Below are 19,537 nucleotides of genomic sequence, written 5' to 3'. Positions count from 1 at the left end.
ACTGCTCTACTAATGAAGCAATCCTAGGTAATTCAATTACTGAGAGCAAGCCATTGTTCTGGGTCCAGGGCTCCTCAGACCTCTGTCTGCAGTTGGGCCTTTGAATGTGCAAAAGTGTTTCAGATGCAAATTGCGGTGGTCATCTTGACTGCCACTTTAAAAAAAATGCATGTGCATGAGGGCTGGGGAAAAATAAGGAGCTTTAATATCTCAATTCATATATAGATTTACTTCATTATTGGTTAAGACTTGGTTTTATAATAAACAGTTAATTTTTGTGGTTGATTAAAGAAACTTGGTTGGTGTGCTTTATTCTGGGGACAAATGAAGTCTCTAATTGGCTGTTTCAGTAAGTGGTAAAATTTATTAATATGCTGTGACCTGTGGAGAAGTGGGACTGAATTAACAGTGCACTCCTCCTGCCTTCATCATAACAAATGGCAGATGATTACGAATTGACCCACAAAAGCAGTAGTTACAGGCTCCAACTTGGAAACTTTCAGAGAAATTGGAAAGATAGGATCGTTGATAATGAAAAAAAAAAGATTTGATTTTAATATGAGAAAGAGCAAGAATAAAAGAGAGGATATCGGCAATCCTCAGACTGGTAACAAAGATAGTTAGGAGACTAGGGTTGAGTCAAAAGGACCAATGTGTTATTGTTGTAATAAAATAGGGTGTATAAAATCAGAATGCTGGAAGTTAAAAGGCACTCCAGTAGCTGTGATCAGTTTACTGAAAGCCTGTCCTGAAAAGGGTGGCTCAATAGGTAGCACTGCTGACAAGCCAGTGACTTTGGCAATGTTGAATGGTGAGCAGAGATGTTCTCCCCTGGGTGCTGTTGAACTAGATCATGTCCCTGAAGGATATAGAAGTTTTGTGTTCAAGGGTAAGGTGTTCCCTATCCATCAGATGAGGCAGGCAAGTTGATTGTGCTGCTTAGAGACATGGAGAAACCCAGTCATTAATGGTAGTAAAGGATGTAAATTTTCCCTCAAGTAGTGCAATAAATGTGAAAGTCATAGTGCGGGGCATTGAGGGGGATTATTTATCCATTCCATTACATAAGGTTAGTTTGTAATGTGATTTAGTCACTGGTCTGGTAACAGTGGGAAACGTCCCTAATTTGCAGACTGAAGGGGTGGATTTGTTGCTAGGGAATGGTTTATCTGGGGCTTGGTGTCTCCAGTAGTTTCAGCAAAACCAGTTGAAGTTGCTGAAACTGAAGTTTTACAGGAGGAATTTCCTGATGTATTCCCAGATTGTGCAGTGACTAGATCCCAGGATCATAAGATTAAACAAGATGAGAAGGATTCAGTTGTGGTGGAGGACCAAAGAGCGGCAAAAATGACAGCTCAACATCCCTGGATATAGAGTTTTCAGGCAGAGTAGAAAGGGATAAAAAAGGAAGGAGTGTAGCATTATTGGATAAAGAATCAATTACAGCTGTGAGGAGGGATGATATGCTAAATGAATCATCAAATGAGGCCATATGGGTTGAGCCCAGAAATACAAAAAGGGCAGCCACACTACTAGGAGTGTACTATAGACCCCCAAATAGTGAGAGGTAGATAGAGGAACAAATATGTAGGCAAACATCTGAGTGCAAAAACTATAGGGCAATAATAGTTGGGGATTTCAACTACCCCAATATAAAGTGGGATACAAACAGTGTGAAGGGCACAGAGGGGACAAAATTCTTGAACTGTATTCAAGAGAACTTTGTTCACCAGTATGTAACAAGCCCAACGAGACGGGGTGCAATTCTAGATTTAGCCTTAAGAAATGAAGCTGGGCAAGTGGATGAAGTAGCAGTGGGTGACCATTTTGGAGATAGTGACCATAATACAGTTAGATTTAGCATTATTATGGAAAGGGACAAGGAGACAGGAGTAAAAGTTCTAAATTGGGGGAAGGCAAATTTTACAAAGCTGTGAGGTGATCTGACAAAAATGGATTGGATACAGCTACTTGAAGGAAAATCAGTGGCAAACTAGTGGGAGGCATTCAAACGCGAGATTCTACAGGCACAGTGTAGACATGTCCCCGCAAAGAAAAAAAAGAGTGGTACTGCCAAATCTAGAGCCCCTGGTTATCTAGAAGCATAAAGGGTAAGATAAAGCAGAAAAAGAAAGCTTATGACAGTCACAAAAAAACATAATACTTCAGAAAGCCTACAGGAGTATAGTAAGTGCAGGGGTGAAATCAAAAAAGAAAATTAGGAAAGCAAAGAGAGGACATGAAGAAATATTGGCAGGTAAAATCAAGGAAAACCCAAAGATATTTTATCAGTACATTAAGAACAAGAGGATAATTAAGGAGAGGGTAGGGCCTATCAAAGATGTACAAGGTAACTTATGCATGGATGCAGAAGATGTAGGCAAAAAGCACACTAAACCAGGTTTCCTTAAACAACAAAATTAACTATTTATTAGAAAAGAAATATTAGGTTTTAACTACTAACGAGATAAATCTATATATGAAAGAAAACTGTATTTCCTTAACCCCCATGCACACATGCATGCATTTTAAAAAAAAATGGTTAACTGGGGAAAAAGGATTTTTGGTTTACAGCTGTTTCTTAGGAATAGAAGGAATAATAAAAATAATTGAATTTAGCACGTTCTGGTAGGATCTTTTTGGTACTGTGAGGTATCCCAGAGTCGAATAGTTGGATGCCACTCAAAGTCTCTCCAGGCGAGGTTGATGAACAGTCTGTGATGGGTGGGCTTTCAAGGCAATTTGTCCACCGCAGGCATCATACAGGTCTTTTAGCAGGGGTGCAGCAACCGGTCTGCTTGGGTTTTTAGAAACAGAAGTATAGCAGTAGATGCTTTCTTGAGATTTCAGGATCTCTCAAAACACAGGAGGCAACAGGAACCACTCTGGATGCAGGAATTATTCAGAGACTGGTGGAATTAGGAATCTGCCACCTTTCAAATGCAGGATTCCTTTTCAAGAGATACAAGCTGCCTTTATAGAGAGAGGTAACACTTTCCTGGGTCTTCCTCCCTTGCTCCAGGCAGGTCAAAGCAAGATTTCAAATGCCGGTCCTTTGCCCAATTCACAGGCTTTTAAAAGGGTCCAAGGTGAAAAAAGAACTTTCCTGAACACAGTCACATGTCCATACACAGTGTCTCCCTGCGCTGAAGAAAGGTCAAACCCGTGTGGTTTCCTTGAAATTGATGGCTTTCCTATCCTTGTACAAGTTCAACTTCCTTTCAAAACAACTGCAAAGTTCAACTTTTGTTATGACTTTCTTTCAAAACATTGCAGGAATTTCAACTAATTGCAGGTTAGTGTCCACTGAGCAAAAAAAAAATCCTTTTCTCAAGTTTATAAACACACAAAATTCTGAGTTTTCATTTTAAAAAACAAAACACTTGTAACAGTGGCAAGTTGCTGCAGTGCATCTTGTAGATGGTACACAGTGCTGCATCAGTGGTGCAGGGAGTGAATTTTGTAGGTGGTGGATGGGGTGCAAATCAAGCAGGCTGCTTTGTCCTGGATGGAGCCAACCTTTTTGAGAGTTGTTGGAACTGCATTCATCCAGGCAAGTGGAGAGTATTCCATCGCACTCCTGACTTGTGCCTTGGAGATGGTGGATGGGTTTTGGGGAGTCAGGAGATGAGTTACTTGCCACAGAATTCCCAGTCTCTGACCTGGTCCAGTTCAGTTTCTAGTCAATGGCAACCCCCAGGATGTTGATAGTGGGGAATTCAGCAATGGGGAGATGGTTAGATTCTCTCTTGTTGGAGATGTTCATTGCCTGGCACTTGTATGGCGCAAATGTAATTTGCCATTTATAACCCCAGCCTGAATGTTGTCCAGGTCTTGCTGCATATGGACACAGACTGTTTCAGAACCTGAAGAGTTGCAAATGGTGTTGAACATTGTGCAATCATCAGTGACTATCCCCACTTCTGACCTTACGATGAAGGGCAGGTCATTGATCAAACAGTTGAAAATGGTTGGACCGAGGATACTACTGTCAGGCAAACCACACCTGCCAAGACTGAGGCACACATTATTTCACCACATGGACAAAAACTTAAAATTCCAAGCCCTAACTGGAAGGACATTTGCATAGTATCAGACAATGTTGAAACAATGGGGACCTAGCAGTTACTTCCCCAATACACAGAAGTAGTCAGACCAGTTTTAGTCACATGACTAACTGGCTGTTGCAGAGAATTTGAACTTCCCATAAAGGATTTTGAAGAAACTATTCCATATAAGGAGCTAGTCACATGACTAACCTGCTGGGCAACCTGCGAGTTTTTTTGAATTTGAACTCCCAATAAAGGAATTGGAACAGTGAACGCTGTGTGCTCATGGACTGAGAACATCTCCTCTTCTGTTTGCCCTCATTTCGCTCTCACCAGCTTCGGAAACCATTGAAGACATGTAGAGAGGACAGTCTCCTATGTGAGCAAGGTTTAAGATGAATGCTGGGACCCAACAAAACGCAAGACCATATCTTCAATCAAGGATTACAGCGAGTTCGAGAAACAGTAACAAGATATAGCCTCAAACTGTTCTACTTATCTTTTCTTCTGCTCTTTTATGTCCCTGTCTGCATGTTTATATCGCATGTGCATGCTAGCATGGGCGCATCGTATATCCAGAGGCATGAGCCATACTAGAATTTCAGTTTAAGGTTTAATAAATTTCATCTTTCTTCTTTAAACCAAAGAAAGCCTGTTTGTGCTCATTTCTTTGCCTTATAATTAGAAAGTTGTGAAAAACACAGTGTTTAAAATTAAACCCTGTTACACTAAGACCAGGTGGAAATAGTAACAGACCCCTAGACACCTTTCTCAGCTGGTCGTAACACTCCCGAGGGACTCCTGCAGCAATGTCCTGGGACTGAGATGATTGACGGCACAGTGGCACAGTGGTTAGCACTGCAGCCTCACAGCTCCAGGGACCCGGGTTCGATTCTGGGTACTGCCTGTGTGGAGTTTGCAAGTTCTCCCTGTGTCTGCGTGGGTTTCCTCCCACAAGCCAAAAGACTTGCAGGATGATAGGTAAATTGGCCATTATAAATTGTCACTAGTATAGGTAGGTGGTAGGGAAATATAGGGACAGGTGGGGATGTTTGGTAGGAATATGGGATTAGTGTAGGATTAGTATAAATGGGTGGTTGATGGTCGGCACAGACTCGGTGGGCCGAAGGGCCTGTTTCAGTGCTGTATCTCTAATCTAATTGACCTCCACCTACCACAACCATCTTCCTTTGTGCTGGGTATGACTCCAACCAGTGGAAAGTTTTCCCCCTGATTCCTGTTGACTGCAGTTTTGCTAGGGCTCCTTGATGCCATAGTTAGTCAAATGCTGCTTTGATGTCAAGGGCAGTCACTCTCACCTCACCTGTTGAGTTCAGCTCTTTTGTACAGACAAGGCTGTAATGAAGACAGGTGATAAGTGGACCTGGAAGAACCTCAACTGAGCACCAGTGAGCAGGTAATTGGCTGGGTTGGATTTGTCCTATTTTGTGTGTACAGGACATACCTGAGCAATTTTCCACATTGTCAGGTAGATGCCAGTGTTGTAGCTAGGGGCGCAGCTAGTTCTGGAACAGGTCTTCAGTACCTTCAGCCAGAATGTTGTCAGAGCTCGTAGCCTTTGCAGTATCCAGTGCCTTCAGCCATTTCTTGCTATCTTGTAGAGTGAATCTAATTGACAGCATTAGTAGGAGTGACTACCACACAGTCTGTTTAGTTTAGTTTAGAGATACAGCACTGAAACAGGCCCTTCGGCCCACCGAGTCTGTGCCGACCATCAACCACCCATTTATACTCATCCTACACTAATCCCATATTCCTATCACATCCCCACCTGTCCCTATATTTCCCTACCACCTACCTATACTAGGGGCAATTTATAATGGCCAATTTACCTACCAACCTGCAAGTCTTTTGGCTTGTGGGAGGAAACTGGAGCACCCGGGGAAAACCCACGCAGACACAGGGAGAACTTGCAAACTCCACACAGGCAGTACCCAGAATTGAACCCGGGTCGCTGGAGCTGTGAGGCTGCAGTGCTAACCACTGCGCCACTGTGCCGCTTCAGTCCTTCTGGAGACAAGTCCTGTCTCAACACTGAGGATACCTCCTGTCTGTATACCACTGTGCTGCCACCGCTGGTGGTTCTGTCAGTTGTTGGTGGGACAGGACATACCCAGGGATGGTGATGACTGTGTCTGGGATATTGTCTACAAGGTATGATTCTGAGTATGACTACGTCATTGGCTGATGATTGGCAGCTGGGGTCCTTAGGAAGAGGACGAGATGGATCATCCACTCAGCACTTCTGGCTGAAGGTGGTTGCAAATGCTTCAGGCTTGTCTTTTGCACTGATGTGCTGGGCTCCCCCATCATTGAGGGATGGGATATTTGTTGGGCCTCCGCCTCCTGTTAATTGTTTAATTGTCCACCACCATTCATGACTGGATGTGGCAGGAATGCAGAGCTTAGTTCTGATCTGTTGGTTGTGGGATCGCTTAGCTCTGTCTGTAGCATGCTGCTTCTGTTGTTTGGCATGCAAGTAGTCCTGTGTTGTAGCTTCATCAGGTTGACACCTCATTTTTATAGATGCCTGGTGCTGCTCCTGGCATGCCCTCTGCACTCTTCATTGAAAGTCTGGGAGGGTGAAACCCAATGTTCTTCACTTGATACAACCTTGGCTTCTGCTTTTCCGAAAAGGTCTTTGATCTGGGTTCTTTGTTGTCCTGGTAATCATGCTGCAAAGTCCAGCATTGATAACACCTCTGCACCAGAAATAGAAAATTCATTACCATAGTAATGTTTTTCTACAACATTATCAACTTATAACATTGTAAACATTTCCATCATTAACATTTTACACTTTACACAGGTGACAACAATATTCTATATCAAAGTTGTTTTCCTCCATTATGCCCTTTTAAAAATTTTGGATAGAGCATTGGCAATTAAATTGCTCTTTTCTTTAACGTGTACAGTCTTTAGGAGAGGCTGTAGGGTAGTGGTAGGGTAGCAAGATAATGTTTTAAAAACTATGATTTTATTGTAGTGCAAAGATGGAGTCAGAGAAGACGTGTGGCTTCACATCAACTCTGCTTAAGAACAAGACAGGGATCTTGGTTACTAGGACAACAAAGAACCCAGATCAAAGACCCTTTTGGAAAAGCAGAAGCCAAGGTTGTATCACCGGAGGAACATTGGGTTTCACCCTTCCAGACTTTCAGATCGTAAACAAGGAGCCTGTGGCTCTGAAAATATAAATGCGAGTTGCAGTTGCTAACACCTACCTGGAAACAATGGAATGTCCGGGTGGCTCTGCTGAAGCCAGACTTGTGGCTATTCATATAGGAAAAAACAAATGGCTACTGACCTCCTGATTCTGGATAAGTTCTACAGACTTTGAGAAATCTGCAGGTTGTGAGGGAGACCGGGACGCAATGGCCAGCTGTGGCAGCCTCAAGGGAGGGAGAGAGAACATCAGCTCTCGGAACACTGACACAGTGAAAGGCTGCAAAGACTTGAACCAGATTTGAAAGTTGAGGTTTGCAGTCAAGAAACAACCAATAGGATCGCCAGCCTTATTCACCCTAAGTCCAGGTCGAAAGTGTTCAGAAGAAGTGAGCAAAGAGGACATTGATTTTGAGAAGGTCTGGGAGATCCAACCCATTGCAACTGGGAGGAGTTGAGGACTTTTAGCTGCAAAGATTTTGCTCCAAGGAGGACTGTATAAATGTGCGTCCAGTTTTGAACTGTTTTAATAAGTAAAGAAAGTGCTTTTCCTATAATTTGGAGTATTAGCTACTTACAAAGTATTATTTAATTAATGGTGATTTTTAATTTAGTTTAGTTTTTAGTTTAGAGATACAGCACTGAAACAGGCCCTTCGGCCCACCGAGTCTGTGCCGACCATCAACCACCCATTTATACTAATCCTACACTAATTCCATATTCCTACCACATCCCCACCTGTTCCTATATTTCCCTACCACCTACCTATACTAGTGACAATTTATAATAGCCAATTAACCTATCAACCTGCAAGTCTTTGGCAATATAGTTGTTACAATAAAAGTCTTAAAATGTGAAATCTTGTCATGTAATTCTTTAAATTGGTCTGGGGTATTCATATCTTGTGTTTTAGTGTTAACTGCCTCACTGAGGTCATAATATATGTTTGTTCTTGCATTCAGTGCACCTTAACAAGGTGTGACTTTCTGAGTAACCACAGCTGTTTCTGACCAGAATAAACGGAGGAGTTAAGATGTTGCAATTGGCAACTTTGAAACTGACGTTAATGCAAATAAATAACGGCCAATGCTTTTTGCCCATAGAAGCAATTGCCAGTTTTAAATATGGATGTTTGAAGTGGCAGGACTGTACCTCTTAGCATCTAACCTAGCTTTATGCTTATGTAGTTTATACTTGGGTCACCCGGTTCTCCCTGACTTTTCCATCTCATTTCTTTAAAGATCTCAGAATCTACACTTTTGTAAAAAACCCCAGCTACCTTGGCTTGTTTCAGTAACTGAGGAACCTTAAACTAGATATGAATCTAATGGCTGTCTCTGAACATTTTCAGGGCCTCTTATCCCCCACTATGTGAATCAGACTAACCTGGACACAGTATTCCAGATATGGCCTGATCAAGACATAATATAGAGAAAGAACAGAATCTTTCAGTTTAGTTGGAAGCTCAGTTACAAGGGGTTCCTAGCTAAGGATATGTTATTGTTGGAGATTTGCACTAGTTGGATTTCTTCTGGCACTGCTCAGAGATAACACTGAATTTTAATTATTGATCAGTGATCTCTATCCATTGGAAAGCATTTGGCAATTTCAGGATACAGGTCAGAAACACTTTGCATATTATGCATATTCAATGCACATAAGGGAGCAAACTCTTAATTAGTTAATTGTTCGTTATGTGACAGTCAAAAATGCTCCTGAGATTGGATCTAATGAAACTCTTGCAACTATTGTAGCTACAACAGCCAACTGATGCAGAGTAAATCCTCTTGCACGCTAACTTGAAGATATGAGTTTGGACACGAGACGTGCCTGTTATTCAAAGTCAGGCTGAGGACAGAAGAGCATGTTAGCAGAGCAGAATGGTTTAGGAATCACATTTAACTCTCAAAAGAGGCACTGGCAAATATTGCTTGACATTCAGATTTTGCCACAATGAGTTTTTTGGTCCTGACTGCTATTTGTGCTGATTCCATTACACCAGACTCACCTTGTATTCAGAGAGAAACTTAACCTTCACATGAACGTTTCCTCACCCAAGGTCTCAGCAGCATAAGGACCAATGTTCCATGGAGTATTTGATTATGTATCTCTCCTTATTACTCTCAATCCTATTCTTAAACATTATCAGTTAGGGATGACAACAACAGCTGTCAAGTCATACTATTCCATCCAGTGTAACATTCCTACCATTGCAAAATACTCCATATCTTCATAATTTGATCCTAAGCCCATTTCCAGCTCACAGCATTGTTTCAGTGATACCAGGTTCAATGTTTTCATAGCTGATGCAGTTTTTTCTGAATGCTCCTTAACCTTTAAAGCTTTCCTGACCTAATCATTGTTTTCTCCTGATTGTTTAAAATAGGAACACTTAATTCAAATCAATCTTAATTATTGTAGTCATGCTTTGCATACACAAGTCCCTTTTGCCCAAGAAAATTCACCAATTATCTTCAGTCAAATCCTCTTGCATGCCACCATTAACTAATTGCTTACTGAACTCAGTTATTCTGTTTGTGTACCAATGATGAATTTTATGTCTGTGTTCTGTGTCTGTTGGAAAGCCTCTGTCTCTGTATATATCTGCATGACTGAGTTTCTGTCCATGTGCATTTGTGTACTGAGTCTGTGCACGCACCTGTCCCCTTCACTCCGAACATCACGTATACTTAACCAGGTCCTGCATTATGGGTAAAGCCACAAAATGCTGGAACTGCACTGCAGGTTGAACAAAGATGATTAGGCTAATTTTTTAGGTGTGACTCTTAATTAGAACTGGGTCACAACCAGTGTTAACTGACATGCACAAGTCCCTTTTGCCCAAGAAAATTCACCAATTATCTTTAGTCAAATCCTTTCTCCTTCAGATGTTGCTGGACCTGCTGTGTGATTACAGCATTTTCTGTTTTTATTTCACACCTGCAAACATTCATAGTTTTCTTTTTCACTTCACATATAAGAATCTTTTTCTCATTAACTATTGCAAGACACGCTCTTTGTTTTATAATAGGTTGCCATCAGCTGGTGGTGCTCAAGACACGAACAGTTCTTACTATTAGTCCTCTGCTTCTGAAAGAATGAGATACAGAAAATTCAGTTCCATGAAAACTGCGGTTTGATATGCATTATGATATTTCTGTCACCAAATACCAACTATGCATGAATTAACTGCAAACCTCTTCTGTTGCTGAAGGTCACAGGGTTACTTTACATCTGTGTTCACTATGGATAAGGATGATGTAGGTGTAGAGATCAGGGAGGGGAATTGTGATATACTTGAACATATTAGCATTGAAAGGGAGGAAGTATTAGATGTTTTAGCAGGCTTAAAAGTGGATAAATCCCCAGGCTCAGATCAGGTGTATCCCAGGCTGTTATGTGAGGCAAGGGAGGAGATAGCAGGGGCTCTGACACAAATTTTCAAATCCTCTCTGGCCACAGGAGAGATACCAGAGGACTGGAGGACAGCGAATGTGGTACCATTATTCAAGAAGGGTAGCAGGGATAAACCAGGTAATTACAGGCCAGTGAGTCTAACATTAATAGTTGGGAAACTATTGGAAAAAAGTCTGAGGGACAGGATTAATCTCCACTTGGAGAGGCAGGGATTAATCAGTGATAGACGATAATGGCTTTGTCAGGGGGAGATCATGTCTAACTAACTTGATTGAAGTTTTCGAGGAGGTGACTACATGTGTAGATGAGGGTAAAGCAGTTGATGTAGTCTACATGAACTTCAGTAAGGGTTTTGATAAGGTCCTGCATGGGAAATTGGTTAAGAAGGTAAGAGCCCATGGGATCCAGTGCAATTTGGCAAATTGGATCCAAAATTGGCTTAGTGGCAGGAGGCAGAGGGTGATGGTCAAGGGTTGTTTCTGTGAGTGGAAGCCTGTGACCAGTGGTGTACCGCAGGGATCGGTGATGGGACCCTTGCTGTTTTAGTGTACATTAATGATGTGAATATAGGAGATATGATCAGTGAGTTCGCAGATGACATGAAAATTGGTGATGTCGTAAATAGTGAGGAGGAAAGCCTTAGAATACAGGACGATATAGATGGGCTGGTGAGATGGGCGGAGCAGTGGCAAATGGAATTTAATCCTGAGAAGTGTGAGGTGATGCATTTTGGGAGGACTAACAAGGCAAGGGAATATCCAATGGATGGTAAGACACTAGGAAGTAAAGAACGTCAGAAGGACCTTGGTGTACTTGTCCAAAGATCACTGAAGGCAGCAGCACAGGTAGATAAGGTGGTTAGGAAGGCATATGGAATACTTGCCTTTATTAGTCGAGGCACAGAATATAAGAGCAGGGAGGTTATGATGGAGCTGTATAAAACACTAATTAGGGCACAGCTGGAGTACTGTGTACAGTTCTGGTCACCACACTATAAAAAGGATGTGATTGCCCTGGAGGTAGTGCAGAGGAGATTCACCAGGATGTTGCCTGGGCTGGAGCATTTCAGCTATGAAGAGAGACTGAAAAGGCTAGGGTTGTTTTCCTTTGAGCAGAGAAGGCTGAGGGAGGACATGATTGAGGTATACCAAAATTATGAGGGGCATTGATAGATTAGATAAGAAGAAACCTTTTCACTTCACGGAGGGGTCAATAACCAGGGGGCACAGATTTACGGTAAGGGGCAGGAGGTTTAGAGGGGATTTGAGTAAAAGAAATTTCACCCAGAGGGTGGTTGGAATCTGGAACGCACTGCCTGAAGAGGTGGTAGAGGCAGGAACCATAACAACATTTAAGAAGTATTTAGATGAGCACTTGCAACACCATAGCATACAAGGCTATGGGCCAAGTGCTGGAAAATGGGATTAGAATAGGTAGGTGCTTGATGGCCGGCACAGACACGATGGGCCAAAGGGCCTGTTTCTGTGCTGTATGACTCTATGACTAGGGTCAATGAAATGCCTGACGTCCAAATGGATGCCATCTATGATAGAGGGAAACCTGCCACCCAGTGAAAGCTCAGTGTCCTGTCTGTCACTTGCCTTAGATAGATGCGAACTGCAAACTGCCCGAGTTGGCAGAAGCCCCTGGGGTGACTGAGGGAACAGTAGCATGAAAGCTTCATGGCGTGGTATTGTTTACTTTCACAGGCTGCCTGTTACAGTAGGTAACATTTGTGGTTGCCCATCTTGTGAAGTCTGATTTGCCCTGACATGTCGAAGTCCATGTATAGTGTCTCAGGGCAATGAGATCCTTAGGGGTTGCTGCGTCTACATTTGTTGGGCCTTCACGAATTCTTCTTCCTCGTCGAAGGCATATTTGGAAGAAAATGTAATGCAGTGTGTATTGTAAATGACAGTGGCAATCAAGAATAATAATGGAAAACACCAACAGCAAAGAACTGCAAAAATATCAGTTCCTGGCAAAAACTAACTAAACACAGAGAGACAAATGTAACAGAAAACTCAAAGAGTTCTACAAACTACAGTGAACTTACCTTTAAAAAGAATATTTGAATAAGCCAGGCACACGATCCCTGATGCACACAGATAAAATGAGTGAGAAGCACTTGTCTGCAGTCAGCATATTCGCCGAGGAACCCTATATGAATAAATAATGATTGCAGCAGTAGTGATGTGTACGGACTGCATTGTCGCCCCAAACTAGTCCCTCAGGGCTCACTCCAAATGTGGAACCCAACCTTCACTATCATCAGTGATCTGTAACATCACACTTCCACCAATTTAACTCTGCACCATGTGAGAAATGTTGGAAAATTGAAGCCAGTAAGTAACAGTAACACTGGGAGAAAGTCTGGATATTCCTGTTCCTTTCCTGTGAACGCCAACAACTTGCTAAATGTCTCCATTTGCCCAGAGAAGCAAATGTGAGGAACTATGGACTCGGGATTCATGAGGTACAAGCTGGTGCACATCACAATGGGTCAATAACTGTATAAATGTGTTTCCAGGATTGTTGTCTCTTTCCCGGAGGCTAAGTGAGCAGCTTGGATAGTGCCAGGATGTGGTAGTGGATGTAGTTCCGGAATGTGGCTATGGGTGTACTTCCGGGAAGTGGTAGTGGGTGTAGTTCTGGGATGTGGCAGTGTGTGTAGTTCTGGGATGTGGCAGTGTGTGTAGTTCTGGGATGTGGCAGTGTGTGTAGTTCTGGGATGTGGCAGTGGGTGTAGTTCTGGGATGTGGCAGTGTGTGTAGTTCTGGGATGTGGCAGTGTGTATAGTTCTGGGATGTGGCAGTGGGTGTAGTTCTGGGATGTGGCAGTGTGTGTAGTTCTGGGATGTGGCAGTGGGTGTAGTTCTGGGATGTGGCAGTGTGTGTAGTTCTGGGATGTGGCAGTGTGTGTAGTTCTGGGATGTGGCAGTGTGTGTAGTTCTGGGATGTGGCAGTGTGTGTAGTTCTGGGATGTGGCAGTGGGTGTAGTTCTGGGATGTGGCAGTGTGTGTAGTTCTGGGATGTGGCAGTGTGTATAGTTCCAGGATATGGCAGTGTGTGTAGTTATGGGATGTGGCAGTGGGTGTAGTTCTGGGATGTGGCAGTGTGTGTAGTTCTGGGATGTGGCAGTGTGTATAGTTCCAGGATATGGCAGTGTGTGTAGTTATGGGATGTGGCAGTGGGTGTAGTTCTGGGATGTGGCAGTGGGTGTAGTTCTGGGATGTGGCAGTGGGTGTAGTTCTGGGATGTGGCAGTGGGTGTAGTTCTGGGATGTGGCAGTGTGTGTAGTTCTGGGATGTGGCAGTGTGTGTAATTCCAGGATATGGCTGTAGATGTACTGAGTGCTGCTGGAGGGCACAGAGTGTGAAGAAGGATGTTTGGAAATTGAGGGAGATCGGTAAGGAGGGGAACTATGAATTAATTAGCAAAAAATGTGTTAACTAAATTAACGCAATAAAGATGGCGGGACAGGTGATGTGATGTGTCACGACTGTAGTATCCTGGGTGCCACAACAATCCATTTCAAACACATCTGTAGTCTCTGCGGCTTGAGGAGCTTCATTCAGAGTCATTGAGCAGCAGATACTGCGATGCATCAGGGAGGGAAAAGTTACCTGGACACTTTGTTCCAGAAAGCAGTCAAAACCTCTTAGGACAGGGGATAGGGTCATCTGATTTGGTCAGTGGTCAGGGACAGGAGGGTGTGACTGCAAGTCCGGCAGGTAAGGGGATCAAGAAGGTGAGAGGGAGGAGCCTCAGCCTTGGTAATTGAGCAACAAGTTTGAGGTTTTTGCAGCTTGCATGGACAAGAGCAAGGGCTGTAGTGTGGATGAGTAGACTGACCATGGCACCATGGTACAGGAAGCAGCTTAAGCGGGGGGAGCAAAAAGGAAAGTAGTGGCAGTAGAGGACAGTATACTGGATTTGTACTGTTCTCTGCAGTAAACAGCAAGAGTCCGGAAGGCTGCGTTGCCCGGTGCCAGGGTTTGGGACATCTGCTCAGGGCTGGAGGCGAACTTACAGTGGGAGTGGGAGGATCCAGTCGTCGTGGTCCATGTAGGTACCAATGACATAGGCAGGACAAAGAGAGGGGTTCTGCGTAGTCAGTATGAGGAGCTAGGCACCAAATTATGAAGCAGAACCTCAAAGGTAATCATAGAGTCATAGAGTTATACAGCACAGAAACAGGCCCTTCGGCCCATCGTGTCTGTGCCAGCCATCAAGCACCTAACTATTCTAATCCCATTTTCCAGCACTTGGCCCATAGCCTTGTATGCTATGGTGTTTCAAGTGCTCATCTAAATACTTCTTAAATGTTGTGAGGGTTCCTGCCTCTACCACCCCTTCAGGCACTGTGTTCCAGATTCCAACCACCCTCTGGGTGAAAATTTCTATTCCTCAAATCCCCTCTAAACCTCCTGCCCCTTACCTTAAATCTATGCCCCTGGTTATTGACCCCTCTGCTAAAGGAAAAAGTCTCTTCCTATCTAACTTATCAATGCCCGTCATAACTTTGTACACGATCTCTGGATTATTACCTGAGCCACCTGCAAATTGGCAGAGGGCAAATAAGGTTACAGAAAGTAATGCATGGTTCAAAGACTGGTGTGGTAGAAGTGGGTTCCAGTTCGTGGGGCACTGGCACCAATACTGAGTAAAGTTAGGGCTGTACTGTTGAGACCAGTGTTCTAGCGAGCTGCATAACTAGGGAAAATAGAGGGGGTTTTAAACTAAATAGTGAAGACAAGGAATCAAATTTGGGAATGATAAAGGCAAGAAGTCACTTATGGGAATGGTGTATAGGCCCCTAACAGTAGGACGCTAGAAAGGAAGAAATAATGGGTGCTTGTCAAAAAGTTACGGCGATAATCATAGGGGATTTTATTCTACATATAGACTGGAAAAATCAGATGGGCAAATTTAGTCTAGATGAGGAGTTCATAGAATGTTTTCAGGATAGTTTCTCAGAACAGCATGTTCTGGAGCGAACCAAAGAGCAGGCTACACTAGACCTGGTATTATGTAATGAGATAGGATATAATTAATTACCTCATTGTGAAGGCACCCCTAGGTAGCAGTGATCATTATATGATTGACTTTTATTTTCAGTTTAAGGGAGAGAAAAGTGGGTCTAAGCCTTGTATTTTCAACTTAAATAAGGGCAATTATGAGGGCATGAAAGCAGAGATAGCAAAAATGAACAGGCAAAGTAGGTTAAGGGATAGGCCAATAGAGATGCAGTGGCAGACATTAAGAGGCTATTCAGAATACACAGAATAGAGACCTTCCAACGAGAAAGAAAAGTTCTAAGGGGAAGACCCACCATCCCATGGTTAACTAAAAAAGTTAAAGACAGTATCCAACTTGAAGAAAAAGCATATAATTGCACAAAGACAGGTGGCAGATCAGAAGATTGGACAGAATATAAAAAGAAGCAAAGAACAACTAAAAGATTAATAAGGAGGGAAAAATTAGAGTACGAGAGAAAGCTAGCTAGAAATATGAATACAGATAGTAAGAGATTCTATAGATATTTTAAAAACAGAGTTAACAAAGTGAGCATTGGTCCTATACAAAGTGAATCTGGTGAATTAATACGGGAAAATAAGGAGATGACAGATGAATTGAACCGGTATTTTGCACTGGTCTTCACCATGGAGGATACAAGTAACATCCCAGAAATAGCTGTAAATCAGGAAATGGAATGGAGGGAGAAACTCAAGAAAATTCCAATCACCAGAAAAGTAGTACTGAGCAAATTTTTGGACCTGCGGACTGACAAGTCCCCGGATCCTGATGGACTGCATCCTAGGGCCTTAAAAGAAGTGGCTAGTAAGATAGTTGATGTGTTGGTTTTAAATTTTCCAAATTTCCCTTGATTCGGGGAAGGTTCCATTAGATTGGAAAATAGCCAACATAACTCCTCTATTCAAAAAGGGAGGGAGACAGAAAGCAGGAAACTATAGGCCAGTTAGCTTAGCATCTGTCAGAGGGAAAAGTTGAGAAGCTATTACTAAAGACTTTATAACAGGACACTTAGAAAAATTCAAGGTAATCAGGTAGAGCCAACATGGTTTTGCGAAAGGGAAATCTGTTTAGCTAATTTATTGGAATTCTTTGAAGAAGTACCATGTGCTGCGGATAAAGGGGAACCGGTGGATGTCCTGTACTTAGATTTCCAGAAGGCATTTGATAAGGTGCCACATCAAAGGTTATTGCGGAAAATAAAAGCTCATGGTGTCGGCTGTAACATATTGGCATGGATAGAAGATTGGCGAGCGAACAGGAAACAGAGTAGGCATAAATGGGTCATTTTCTGGTTGGCAAGATGTAACGAGTGGTGTGCTGCAGGGATCCGTGCTGGAGCCTCAACGTTTTAACAATTTATATAAATGACTTAGATGAAGGGACCGAAGCTATGCTTGCCATCATCGGTCAGGGCATAGAGTATAAAAATTGGGAAGTCATGCTGCAGCTGTACAGAACTTTAGTTAGGCCACACTTAGAATATTGCGTGCAATTCTGGTCGCCACACTACCAGAAGGACGTGAGGCTTTGGAAAGGGTGCAGAACAGTTTTATCAGGGTGTTGCTTGGTCTGGAGGGCATTAGCTACGAGGAGAGGTTGGATAAATTCGGATTGTTTTCACTGGAACGACGGAGGTGGAGGGGCGACATGATAGAGGTTTACAAAGTTATGAGCGGCATGGACAGAGTGGATAGTCAGAAGCTTTTTCCCAGGGTGGAAGAGTCAGTTACTAGGGGACATCGGTTTAAGGTGAGAGGGGCAAAGTTTAGAGGGGATGTTCGAGGCAAGTTCTTTACACAGAGTGTGGTGAGTGCCTGGAACTTGCTGCCGGGGGAGGTGGTGGAAGCAGGGACGATAGCGACGTTTAAGAGGAATCTTGACAAATACATAAATAGGATGGGAATAGAGGTCCCCGGAGGCGCAGAAGATTTTAGTTTAGGCAGGCATCAAGATTGGCGCAGGCTTGGAGGGCCGAATGGCCTGTTCTTTGTTGTATGGTTGCTAAATTTGCTGATGACACAAAGATAGAAACATAGAAAAATGCGAGCAGGAGTAGGCCATTCGGCCCTTCGAGCCTGAAGTGACTGGGCAAAGAACTGGCAAATGGAGTATAATGTTGGAAAATGTGAAACTGTCCATTTTGGCAGGTAGAATAAAAAAGAAGCATATTATCTAAATGGTGAGAAATTACAGAGCTCTGAGATGCAGAGGGATCAGGGTGTCCTAGAGCATGATTTGCAGGTGCAACAGGTAATTAGGAAAGCCAGTAGAATGTTATTGATTATTGCGAGGGGAATTGAATACAAAAGTAGGGAGGTTAGGCTTCAGTGATACAGGGCATTGGCAAGGCCACATCTGGAATACTGTGTTCAGTATTGGTCTCCTTATTTAAGGAAGCATTTCAGAGACGGTTTATTAGGCTAATACCTGGAATGGGTGGGTTGTCTTATGAGGAAAGGATGGACAGGATAGGCTTGTATCCACTGGAGTTTAAAAGAGTAAGAGGCAGCTTGATTAAAACATATAAGGTCCTGAGGGGTCTTGACAGGGTGCATGTGGAAAGGATGTTTCCTCTTATGGGAGAATCTAGAACGAGGGATCATTGTTAAAAAAATAAGGAGTGACCCATTTAAGTCAGAGATAGGTTCCTTGATCACAACCCGGCACTACACACACTGCTGCATCACTAAGATACACACATGGCCACTTCCCTGAAGTACACACACTGCCACATCCCGGGACAACATCCACTACCACATCCAGGAACTACACACAGTCGCACATCCAGGAACTACACAGACTGTCACATCTTGGACCTACACACGAGGCCAGATCCAGGAACTACACACACTGGCGGATTCCGGAACAACACAGCCTGCCACATCCTGGAACGACACACACCGGCACATCCCCGAACTAGACACTCTACCAATTCCTGGAACTACACACACTGCCCCATTCCGGAAATGCACACACAACCATATCCCGGAACTACACACACTGCCACATCCTGTCAAAATCCTGGAACTCCCTTCCGAACAGCACTGTTGGTGTACCAACCCCACGTGGACTGCAGCGGTTCAAGAAGGCAGCTCACGACCACCTTCTCAAGGGCGATTAGGGATGGGCAGTAAATGCTGATGTAGCCAGAAAAGCCCCCATCCCTGGAATGATTAAAAAAAGACACTGCCACATCCTGCAAATACAAACACTGCCCAGCCCGGAATTACACACGCTGACACATTCCGAAAATACACACAATGACAGATTCTGGAACATCACACACTGCCACATCCCTGAATTACACACACTGCCACATCCTGGAATTACACACACTGCCACAGCCCGGAATTACACACGCTGACACATTCCGAAAATACACACAATGACAGATTCTGGAACATCACACACTGCCACATCCCTGAATTACACACACTGCCACATCCTGGAATTACACACACTGCCACAGCCCGGAATTACACACACTACCACATTCCGGAAACACACACAATGACAGATTCTGGAACAACACACACTGCCACATCCCGGAATTACACACACTGCCAGATCCTGGAATTACACACACTGCCACAGCCCGGAATTACACACACTGACATATTCCGGAACTACACACACAGACACATTCCGGAACTACACACACAGACACATTCCGGAACTACACACACTGCCACATCCCAGAACGACACACACTGCCAGATCCTGGAATTACAAACACTGCCACATCCCGGAAATACACAGACTGCCACATCCTGGAAATACACAGACTGCCACATCCCGGAAATACACAGACTGCCACATCCTGGAAATACACAGACTGCCACATCC

General features: G+C 43.5%; 1 long non-coding RNA gene across 3 annotated transcripts in view; it reads right to left on the bottom strand.

Moving 5' to 3' along the window:
• Positions 1 to 4,272: 4,272 nt before the first annotated feature.
• The window catches only part of LOC137378432 (uncharacterized), a 183,643-nt gene continuing 168,378 nt past the window's right edge, over positions 4,273 to 19,537 (bottom strand). The window contains exons 4-5 of one of the 3 annotated variants that reach the window (XR_010976602.1): positions 12,709 to 12,812; positions 4,273 to 4,424 (exon numbers count right to left, since the gene is read on the bottom strand). This is a non-coding gene — a long non-coding RNA (uncharacterized lncRNA). Of the gene's footprint in view, positions 4,425 to 6,054; positions 6,773 to 9,980; positions 10,326 to 12,708; positions 12,813 to 19,537 lie in introns of those variants that run through there. The other 2 variants (XR_010976601.1, XR_010976600.1) reach the window with 2 other exon arrangements.

Source organism: Heterodontus francisci, chromosome 16, assembly GCF_036365525.1.
Source record: "Heterodontus francisci isolate sHetFra1 chromosome 16, sHetFra1.hap1, whole genome shotgun sequence".
Classification (NCBI taxonomy): Eukaryota; Metazoa; Chordata; class Chondrichthyes; order Heterodontiformes; family Heterodontidae; genus Heterodontus; species Heterodontus francisci.
This window is presented reverse-complemented; position numbering and strand designations above follow the sequence as displayed.